We start from the raw sequence: 12,624 nt of genomic DNA, 5'->3' as shown, positions 1-12,624 counted from the left end.
CACTGTAAGACTGACGTCTCACCTGATCAAGGAACAGCACTGTAAGACTGAATTTTCAACTGATCCTGGAACAGCACCACAAAACTGAATTCTCACCTGATCAAGGAACAGCACTGTCTCACCTGATCAAGGAACAGCACTGTAAGACTGAATTTTCACCTGATTCAGGAACAGCACCATAAGACTGAATTCTCACCTGATTCAGGAACAGCAACATAAGACTGAATTTTCACCTGATTCAGGAACAGCAACATGAGACTGAATTCTAACCTGATTCAGGAACAGCAACATGAGAATGAATTCTCACCTGATTCAGGAACAGCAACATGAGAATGAATTCTCACCTGATTCAGGAGCAGCACCATAAGACTGAATTCTCACCTGATTCAGGAACAGCAACATGAGACTGAATTCTAACCTGATTCAGGAACAGCAACATGAGAATGAATTCTCACCTGATTCAGGAACAGCAACATGAGAATGAATTCTCACCTGATTCAGGAGCAGCACCATAAGACTGAATTCTCACCTGATTCAGGAACAGCAACATAAGACTGAATTTTCACCTGATTCAGGAACAGCAACATGAGACTGAATTCTAACCTGATTCAGGAACAGCAACATGAGAATGAATTCTCACCTGATTCAGGAACAGCAACATGAGAATGAATTCTCACTTGATTCAGGAGCAGCAACATGAGACTGAATTCTCACCTGATTCAGAAACAGCACCATAAGACTGAATTCTCACCTGATTCAGAAACGGCAACATGAGACTGAATTCTAACCTGATTCAGGAACAGCAACATGAGAATGAATTCTCACCTGATTCAGGAACAGCAACATGAGAATGAATTCTCACCTGATTCAGAAACAGCAACATGAGACTGAATTCTCACCTGATTCAGAAACAGCACCATAAGACTGAATTCTCACCTGATTCAGAAACGGCAACATGAGAATGAATTCTCACCTGATTCAAAAACAGTGTCACTATGAAACATCATTGCATAGTTTCAAACCATTGACACAACTGTTGACAGTTGATATTATCCGATGATGTCACAATATATGCAAATGTTGTTTGCAGTTAAATCCTTCTTTGTTTTGTTATCAATTTAAAATGTTAAATCATGCAATACCAAATTTCCTGCTTTATTATATTTTGTTGTTCGCCTTGTAATTTCTTCTCTTAACCCATTTACCACATAGTTGTATCTCGTATACACTAGTAGATTCACTTAGGTATGCTCATCCGACTATGCAAATAATTTGTTGGAAAGCATATTTAATAGTAACAAACTATGGATATTGCACACATGGAGTATCAATATCGTGACAACTGTATTCAACTACCTTCTGAAAAAGAAATATTCACAGGGTTTCATTTTAACGAGTTTTATGTTGTAGGTTTATTCACTCTGTTTTAAATTCACCTGTTTGTGGAGGATGCAATACTAAATTTGTATACTCCCGTAGTGCATTGCAACATTTGTCAGGTATTATTACAGAATGATTTATACCCCCGAATTATGAAGAATAATTATGCATTAGACACATTTTTTTTTTTTAAGATTGGGATCCCCCTACAATATGTTTTTATCTGGGTTAGATTCTCAGGGTCCTCAAACCTTTGAGCACCATATTTTGCTTATTTTTATATACATTTTGAAAAAAAAAATTGTTATTTTAAACCAAATAGACATCATTTTTTATTGGCTGCAGGTTTTGATCAAATTTTTGAAACAAATATGAAAAAAATGTGGGTTTCATTTTGTGAATTGTGATAAAAGTTGACTCCTGGGCACTCAAAAACTGTAAAATACTTTATTTTAGCTGGAATTAATTTTCGCGGGAAAAGACATTTTGGGTGTTTTGTATGGAATTTATTTTCACTATTTTTTGATGAGTTGAATGTAAAATATAAGAAAAAAAGGTATATTCGCTGGATTTTATTTCCACTGAATCATTCCTTCGGCGAAAATTAATTCCAAGCGAAATTAAAGTATTTTACAGTAGATGATGTTTTTCTTGGCCCTAGCTATATGTACATCAAATTACATCAAAATGCATACAGAGCCTTACTTGCTATTGTATTTTCGGATTTGTGATACATCTATGACTCGGTATAAGTTATTTTTACTCGGACAGCAGTAGCATTTTTTTGTTGTATTTGTATACTGTACTTTTTTTCATTTACAGTATTTGTGAAATAAAACTGATTTTTTTTTTCTTTTGTTGCAAGTGTTACAATGAAATATATTGATTTGTTTTTTATTTGGTGTATGTGGGCGTTCATTCATGTGTGTACACAGGGCTCTGTTGCCGTTATACCAATGTTCTCCCATGGTAATTGCTATTCCGCCAATGATGAGGTATGATGCTGGCACATATTTTATCAAAGCCAAACTTCTGCCCTTTCCATTATTAAACAGAAGATTATTGTTAGTGTGTTTATACAGTTATGACTGAACAAAAGCCAAAATTAGGGTCATGCTAGGGCTTGGTCCCATCAGAGCCACTGAGCTGGATAACATGCTATTTTATAAATAAGGTAATGGTCTGTAAATTAGATTTCTTTGAAACATAAACATTACCACGTTGGGTGTCGAAATGTAATAGTTTTCCATTCTGACCAACGAATGAAAACTTCTCTTTCCAGTAAATATTTATGTGTATTTCTATTCATTTTCTCGTGATATCTATATTGACGACATTCTTTCTGTCCTCTTGGATTATAGTAATGATAAGGCGTCATGTCTCTTGGGTGGGTTCTGTAAGATAGATGATTGTGTTATGTTCACGCGATGTGGGCAAATGGTGGAGCAGGTAAACAAATATGTCAAAAAAACATTGGGCAACACTCCGTATAGACGGGACTGTGTAGTGCAAGGTCAAACAAAAATGCACCATACATGGATTTCAAACTTTTTTCTCACTTGGTATTACAAAGTGGCTGTTGTCTGATCCTCTGTTGAGTTCCAGCATGTGATGTCCCTCAGCGTTGAAACTGGGATAGGGCATGTGACTGGCAAGTTGCGATGCACATACCATACATGTAGTCTCGTAATGTAGTGACAATAATCTGAACAGTGGCGTTCTAATTTTTGTAGAAGCATGGTTTGGAAATCGCAATGAATTTATATTTACTAATATTTGTCTTACTACGCATGCGTAGTAAAAATACATTACGTTTACCTGCAGAATTTTGGCTGGCTCATACGGAGATGCTGTCACATACTTCCATTGCAAATACCATAGTAAACCAGCCAGTCGTTTCCCAAATAGGCCCACTGAACACAGACAAAATAAATATTGACAACGTTAGACATGATATAAAGCGATGTGACAGGAAATAAAAATTTACAGTAAAAAATAGTTTTTTACACTTTACAGATAAAGCAAATTCCTAATTACATTTTTATAATATATTTAATAATTTGTGTTTAAGAATCAAAATTGGAAATTGCGTACAAATTACGACATTTAATGTGGAAAATGCTTTATACGCTTACAAAAAAATAATATCTTTGTACAAAATACATACGAATAAAATAGCTGATTACATTTTACACCTTGCCCCTGTCTACGATTTGACGTTTTTTATTTATTTTAATTACATGCTTACGAAAATACCCCTTGCCGACCCTCTTCTTATTGTTACCACGTATTTATCATTGGAATTAAACATGTTAGTACGCCCTTAATCGAACGCATATTTTTACCATTGTTGTTTTACGTTGATAAATCATAATTCAATTTGGTCTTCAGCATGCCGTATCCAACATCAGTATCGACTATTACTAGTCAATGTTCTTCATTTTAAATTCATAGTAAATTTGAAACACCATACTGGTTAATTTATGTTTGGGAATGGAGAGCGACGCGTAGACGTCTGTTTATGCGATCACCTGTACTTTCACCCGTATTTGAAGCTCTGGTACGTACACCCAAAACTCAATACCAAACATTCTTTTATCCTGAGTGTCGTTATGCAAAATTAGAATCTTTATAATTGCTGACTGGGTTGTGAGGTATAGTAAGGTGATTAAATTATTCCTAAGTGTGACAAATTTGGATGAAATTGTCGTATTATATTATGTCATCAGAAGTGTTTCTGATTGGTTTAAAGTTATGAATGAATCCAAGAGTGTATCAAAATACAACGCCTTTATGTGAAGCAAAAGGACGTGGTCGTCGCGCAGCGAGTTCGAGGGAATTTCAAAAAAATCGTGTAAAGAATGTATTTGTTCGTATTTTACACGAATTTTGTATCGAACAATTTAAGAAAACAACTCAGAAGATTCTACAAACTTGTTCTAAAGAATTATATTAAGACAATTGTTACGACTGGGCCAGTCTAAAGAGTTGTGTACATCGCTATGGGTCTTATGTCGGTGTGGCGCGATGACTAACTTGTTTCATATAAACAGGCCGAACCGGGCGAGTTAGGACTGCGATAGTTGCCCTGCCTATTGACGCTCAACAGAACTGATTTGAGTTACTCATCGTGATGTGAATGAACGAGCATTTTTCCCGCGGAAAAAGACGCAATGTTTACTTGGAGAACTAATCGACCACGGATAACCTCATGTTGTGACAAAACCACAAATAAGTCGTAAAAGAAGTATGCACTCATCCGACAGCGTCCATACCAACCAACAATTAAAATCTTTCACTTTTATGTCACCGAGCTTTTTAGTGCGGTGGTCATTGCTCAGCGCATGTTCGAATGTAAACAAACAATGTACTGGTAGTATTGTACACGCACTGTGCACGTCGCTATGAGTATCGTATACATTAGGAAGCGGCGCAACGACCACCACCCTTTAAGTGAAACAAAACAAACAAAAAAATGTAATTTCTAAACTTACTTACATATGTCTTCTGGTTTCTTTGAGGTAAAGTTCGTGATCAGCTTCTAGCTTTTCTGGCTTGTTTATATAAAATTGCACATTTGAAAAGTTTTTTTTGTAAGTTGACAGAGTATTAAAAACCCATCCCGATCCATTGGTGAGCATAAATTGTCTCGGTGACCAGAACACCACAGTGTCAGCTGAATTGGACGAGTTAAATAGCTTTTTAGGATTAAATGAGTTTATTGTTGCAAAAGATATTATACGTAGGGTGGTCCTGGTGCCAACATCGGCTTCAAAACCTAGTGTCGGGGCATCATTCATCCGAATAACACAGTCAGACCTGTCAATTTCCGGACCAGCATTTCGTCCAATGAGTTGTCCAGAGTTAGATACGACTGCACATTCCGAGCAGTGTAATTGTAAATTCTGAAAATGAAATAAATTATTTGTACATCAGCAATCAGCATGCACATGTTTACCGCCTTTAAGTTATTGCAGACATAGGCAACTTGATACAGCGTTATTTAAAATCAATCTTGTATTCAAGATGTAAAGTTAAAAAGTGCGGCTTTTACTATCAGCAGAACAAAAGCATCCCCTATATCTTTATAAGTATTTATAAATTTCACAATTGAAACTGGAACGAGAGGTTGGTCGATTAAATAATATTGGGACTTTTTCAAATGACATCGTTGCATAATGTGCTCGTTGATTGGCTCCGCTGATTGGATTCAACTGTCATTGAAATTTTGTTAATATTTATAAAGATGAAGAGAATGCATTTGTTGTGCCGAGAGTATTTGTGTGGAACACATTTATTCACATGAAAGGGGACAATGCGAGTATTGTTGAGCATTTTTGACTCCCATGTGCGAAGCACATAATGGGAGTCTTTGCAGTTAGTGTGTCTGTATGTGTGTATGTGTGTCCGACTGTTCCACTGCTATCTCAAGAACCATACATCGGTTTTTGATGAAACTTGGTGCATAGATGCTCTGGGCCAATGCGCAGATTTGATTAGGTTTTGGTAAAAATCCATGCTCGTTAATTACCTAATTTGCATGATAATTAGCTAATTTTTAGCTGCTCTATGACTGTTCCACTGATATCTAAAGAACCACTCATTGGATTTTGATGAAACTTGGTACATAGATGCTCTGAACATATGCGCAGATTTGATTAGTTTTTGGTAAAAATCCGTGCATATTAATTACCTAATTTGCATGATAATTAGCTGATTTTTAGCTGTTCCATGATTGTTCCACTGATATCTAAACAACCACTCATTGGATTTTGATGAAACTTGGTACATAGATGCTCTGAACATATGTGCAGATTTGATTAGTTTTTGGTAATAATCCGTGCATATTAATTACCTAATTTGCATGATAATTAGCTGATTTTTAGCTGTTCCATGATTGTTCCACTGATATCTAAATAACCACTCATTGGATTTTGATGAAACTTTGTACATACATGCTCTGAACTAATGCTAGGTTTTGATTAGTTTTTGGTAATAATCCGTGGATACTAATTACCTAATTTGCATAATGATTAGTCAATTTTCGGGTTTTCCACTGATATCTCTATTACTAATCATCACATTTCAATGAAACTTGGTACATAGATGTCATATGACACTGCACAGACCTGATAGTTTTTATGGTAATATCAGTACATATTAATTACTTAATTTGCATAATTAGTTAATTTTCAGCATTTGATATAAGTACTAATCATCACATTTCAATGAAACTTGGTACATAGATGTCATATGACACTGCACAGACCTGATAGTTTTTATGGTAATATCAGTACATATTAATTACCTAATTTGCATAATTAATTAATTTTCAGCACTTGATATATGTAGTGAGCATTACATTTCAATGAAACTTGGTACTTACATACTCAAGGACTATGCAGAGATTGATTGTTTCCGATAAATATTTGTGCATATTAATTACCTAATTTGCATAATTAATTAATTTTCAGCTTTTCCACAGCTATCTCAAGTACTAATCATCGCATTTCAATGAAACTTGGTACATAGATCCTTTAGGACTATGTAGAGACCTGATTAGTTTTAGGGTAAATAATTGTGCATATTAATTTTCAGCTTTTCTACTGATATATAAAGTACTAATCATCACATTTCAATGAATCTAGAATTATGCAGACCCAATTAGTTTCCGGTAAATATTTGTGCATATTAATCACCTAATTTGCATAATTAACCAACTTTCACTCTGATATCTCAGGTACTAAACATCACATACCAATGAATGTACATGGATCACATACCAATGAATGTACATGGATGATGTAGGACAATAGACAGATCTGGATAATTGTGGGTTAAAATCTGTACATATTAATTACCTAATTTGCATAATTAACCAATTTTAAGCTTTCACTCTGATATCTAAAGTACTAATTATTCCATTTCAATGAAACTTAGTACAAAGATGCTCTAGGACAATGTACAAACCTAATTAGTTTGGGGTAAAAATATGTTCATATTAATTCCCTAATAAGCATAATAATTCATAATTTTTTGGTTCTAATCACATTTCAATTAAACTTGGAAACATAGATTTTCTGTTACATTGCGCAGACCTCATTAGTTTTACACTCAAATCTGTTCATATTAATTTTCTGATTTGCATAATTAGTTTTCAGCTAAGTAATTTCGAATTATATTTAATGCGTCTCCAATACTGAGAGCACATGGGAGTTCTTTCTAAGCTTTCTTTGATTAGTACTTTTGTTTAAAAATGGATCTTGATAAAAACAATATTGTAAGATTTATTGGAAAATAAAAAGGTTACTTTGTAATAAACAACGTCAGTCGTGCAATGCAAAGATAAAAAACGACAGTGCGCGTGCGTTTCGAATTTTCTGTACGCATAGATCGGGTGCATGAGCATTTGCGTTTTATACAATTATTTTACCATATTTTATACTTTGTTGTTTGGACCAGATAAAATAACAAAGCGAAGTTATCCGCAATGCCATTTTTATACAAATACATTTTTAATTGTTTCTAGCATTTATATCTGGAAAATACTAAAACGTGAACAATAACGCTACGTTACGTTACGTTATGTTACGTTACGAACTGATTGTACAATAAACTGCCGTTACCTTAGAAGCATTATGTAAATCGACGTAACCATTGCGGAGTAGTACACCGTTCATTTTATTCGTATCATGCCGAACCTCCGATACTTTGCTGGGTTTCCAATTACTCGTCTCCTGTAGTTTAAGTAAAGAATAAATAAAAAGTATGTGCAATTAAACAATAATTACGACATGCAATCAATATTGCATACCAATTGGTGAACATCTACGAAACAAATGGGCTATGATGTAGTATGTAAGCGTAGAAGACACAACAGTAACCTCACTTGGTATAATAAGACACACCACTCGTTGACCGAACACAGATTGTAGCTACACTCACTTGGTCGAGCATAATACGTAGCATCAATCATCGATCGAACGCATTGCCTAGCAACACTCATTGATTGAACACATTGCATAGCAACACTCATTGATTGAACACATTGCGTAGCAACACTCAATGATTGAACAGATTGCGTAGCAACACTCATTGATTGAACACATTGTTCAGCAACACTCATTGATTGAACACATTGCGTAGCAACACTCATTACTCACCAACAGAATACACTGCGTATCACTACTCACCAGCCGAACACGCTGCGTTGCATTACTCGTCAATTTTCGTTGCTATCAGCTCTTACATACAATCACTATCAAACGAGCAATGTTTTAATTGTCACATTGTCCAGCTACACTAAACACTGTGTAACTGCATATTACCAAATTTCATACGAGCATTGACTAACCACACATTGTCTATAGTTTACAGCAGAAGTTTTGTTCTAGAACGGGTTACTGTAAAATTTGTTTCTCTTCCTCTTAGTTTTAAACTAGTTTCCACTGTATGATTTCGCTTTTAATTTTGTTATCTATATCCAGACCCCCTCCAATCGACCATCATGTGTTTCTATACTGGTCATCCCCTTACACGAATTAACGTTACATACCTGAAGTGCGTTTCCAGCTGTGACATTTTGAATCACGTTTAGTGATGGTATTCGAATCAGACCTAATTGTTGATCTTCTTCTTTACGCACTTCCAATATCGACTTGTTTACAATCAGTCGTGCTAGCACAGTAGAAACCAGCAAGCTAACACCAAGGACCACCCACCACAATCGCTTAATCTACAAAAAAAATCAAAATTATAATATTGTAAATAATATTGGTAGCGTTTTATTTTGATCTCAAATGTGAAACTTGGTGAAAGCGATTTTTCCACAGATATTTAAGTGTCTGTACTGTACTATTTCGCATGCCACAATGAACATACAATAACTAGCAGTCACAACTGAGAGGAGATGCCAACCTGCGCTAGATTTTTCCAATATTCATATCAACACTCAACGTCACAGTTTAGGCCGTATACATATATATACTGTCATGTACACCTTTAAGCTTTAAATGTATTGGAACCACAAAAGGAACACGTGTGCCTTAACGCCACACACACAAAACAGCCCAGTAAACACCACACTTTACACAAAGGAAACGCAACACTTTATACAAAGTAATTTTCTGCAAACGCAACACCTCGCACAAATGAATCATGTGAATACACAGAGTTCATGTAAAAAAACTGTATACAGAAATTACATAAACGCCACACTTTACACAAATTAGCCCTGTACACCACATATCACACAAAGGAATCCTGTGAATGTTACATGTGAATGTAACAGGATTTTTTTTATGGGGGGGGGGATTTTAAAATCGCCAGACTAAGTAGAATTATGTTCTACTTTCGCAGCCTAATCGCAGGTTTTTCGAAAAAACGTCAAAAAAACACAAGAATTAGTAGAAATTTTCCTATTTTGGGCGGATTATTGATAGAGAATAATGTCTTTATTACAAAAATGCTGAAAAACCGTGAGTTTTTGCCTTAGTTATTTTTTTATCGGCGAAAAACTGGGAACTCGGCAAATTTGGTTGCACAACTTCCCTCTATCATATACACCCAGCGACACCGATGCCAGCTGACTGTGGGTGGTCATAACCATAATCTTGATGATGCCAGAGCCGAAGGCGAGGGCATCATCAATATTATGGTCATGACCAACAGTCCGAGGGCAGACAACAAATTGTGATATTGCCCGAATAACCATGTGTTATTTATTTTATCACATCGAACAGACATCCACCATGCGCAACCACATCTACCATACATCACTCACACCCACTCTCCCCACCCACTGTTTCAGCAGTGTGAATCACTTAATTTATCGAGAATAACATTTTTGAAATCAAGTTATTTGATCAAACTCAAGATAAAAATGCCAGAGTATCTTATTTAATATCCATATCGCTATCTATTTCGGATGGCTAAAGTTCCTTCAAAACTTTGAAAGCAACCCCTTAAACTACAGCGGCCGGGGCCGCACCAGTGTAGCGAACGACAATTTGCGCAGTATCGTTGCGCAGTAGTTTTAATGACGTCATCCATGTGATATACCCATGTAATATACCATGTAATATCCATTTTTATTCAATTTCATGTGACTGAGTTTCAATCAATCACAACATGCGTAACAGCAGTGAGATGTGATAAATATTTATTAATACCTTTTGTAGATTATAGTATGTTTCATATTTACTAAGCAAGCGACATGCGAAAACACGCAAATGAATGAATATGAACATGCTTTGTTCATCCGAAAGATGAATAGTGGGTTTATTGTTTAAACGATCCGTATAAATATAGAAAAACATAGCATGTTGATGAGCCATAAACATACAGTCTTGCTTGTTCGAGCACTGACCTCAAGAACTGCCCAGTTATCATCCTGATAACAGGGCAACACGTGGTACGGATCGACTTATGAGAACGCACCGTTCCAATAATGGGCAGTTTGAAATTAATGTGTTTCCTGATTTGACAATCCCATTGTAAAAATCGTTATATATATTCTGTCTAATTCGGTATTTTGGAATATCAATTGGGGTACATTCACCAATTTCTGCCCAGTAATTATTGCTAGTCCAATTATACTTGTTGTGTATTGTGTATGTACACAATAACCTCATCATATCGTATCGCACACACCCACTATACAGTCAATGTATTATCGAACCGAATCCGGACCCGAACAATGAATCCATTGATGTCAATCGAACTTCTCGGATATTAAACGTTGAGGGCTTCATATTGAACATAATAGCTTTAAGTCGATCGGCGACTGCCACCTCAGTCCTGGTTGATATAATTCACGTAAAATAATGTCGTTTCCGGGTTAAACTATACTACACTAGGGCCTCTTACAACTAAAATCTAATGTATATTTCGATCTCGAGTTCAGTTCATGTTACGAGGTGGATATACGTACATGTACTAGTATACTATATTATAGCATGGAACTATTATAGTTCCATGATTATAGTATGTGCCTTGTGTCGTGAAATATTTGTATATGGAGGTCATGGCATTGTATCAGAGTTGACATGACATCCTGGTACAATAAAGCCAGTATATGACAGTATCCTATTCACTTACTTTAAACAAAGGTCTCCAAAATCCCAGCATTAATTCGACTTTATGGTTAACTCTACATTGTATACACACTGAGAAAGGCGGCATTGAACGAGGATATCCACGACCGACTTATCCAATGATAGCAATCTCGGCCAATTCTTTCCCTAATTACGTCAGAGCTGACGTTGCACCTCATTTAAATATAACTGTGTGCCATGTGTTGGTTGAGAAGGACGGGGTATAGCTGAGGAATGGAGTTAAACGTATGACATCAACTATTTAAACGGTATTGTAAAATGCTCAATGACTGAAGAAATGCCACCAAAAAGTATATTTTTATAATACACATTCCGGTTTAGATCACGACACCCTGCACACATGGATAATAATTAACCTGAGTGCAGTGTGGTATCGTGGTTACATTCAACAATGTACTTCATTATAAGTTTAGGTTGATATGCAGTATATCTACCCCTTTATTCTTAGGCTAATTCTAGTGAATACTAGTAACCTGTAGAATGCTGTGTGGGTAATATTTTTTATATTGATTGTTGTTGCATTTGCAGCAAATAGTTACCAAACAATAAGAAATCTATAGGATTGAATATACCCCACAGCTGGCTTCACATGCATAGTTCATAGTTCATATGGTGCTTACACCAGGATTTAATTACAGCACCTAGGCGGTATGTGGTTACAGCTTAATGTTCCGAGTAATCGCAAGAAATTGACATGACAATAGAAATTCATTAAAGACTGGCACTCCCATGCAATTAACAGCGAGTGAAATTCCTGGGATTGAAACATATATTTTGAAGTCACTGATGTAGGCAACGAATAACTTCAAGCTGACATAAAGACGAGGTAGTTTATTTAATCAGTGGTCAACTAGAGGCTGAAATTATAATTAATTTGTTTATTTCAATTTCTCCTGACGTCAAATAGAATACACTGGTGAAACACGGTAGTAACTGTGGGTGAAAGGATGTTTTGGGGTGTAGTTTACATTGTATATGGAGTGGTAGGGTCGGGTGTAATGTGTTCATTTCCAACTATTATGAAGTCACGTAGAATTTCACTTAATTTATTTTTGCTGACATGTTTTCAAGCATTACATGTGAATCCAATTTTCACTGCGCTGTGTCTCAATAGAGTATGAGGGAAATG

The 12,624-nt window shown here is 35.7% G+C and overlaps 1 pseudogene across 1 annotated transcript; it reads right to left on the bottom strand.

The window, feature by feature from the left end:
• Window positions 1–2,204: 2,204 nt before the first annotated feature.
• On the bottom strand, window positions 2,205–11,562 carry LOC144359855 (alpha-N-acetylgalactosaminide alpha-2,6-sialyltransferase 3-like; annotated as a pseudogene). The gene is made up of 6 exons (XR_014930125.1): window positions 11,479–11,562; window positions 8,936–9,115; window positions 8,007–8,117; window positions 4,879–5,285; window positions 3,199–3,293; window positions 2,205–2,774 (listed from the first exon to the last, which is right to left on the bottom strand). The product of XR_014930125.1 is annotated as an alpha-N-acetylgalactosaminide alpha-2,6-sialyltransferase 3-like (transcript).
• Between the last annotated feature and the right edge of the window lie 1,062 nt (window positions 11,563–12,624).

This window comes from Saccoglossus kowalevskii, chromosome 8, assembly GCF_978046115.1.
Source record: "Saccoglossus kowalevskii chromosome 8, keSacKowa6.1, whole genome shotgun sequence".
Classification (NCBI taxonomy): Eukaryota; Metazoa; Hemichordata; class Enteropneusta; family Harrimaniidae; genus Saccoglossus; species Saccoglossus kowalevskii.
This window is presented reverse-complemented; position numbering and strand designations above follow the sequence as displayed.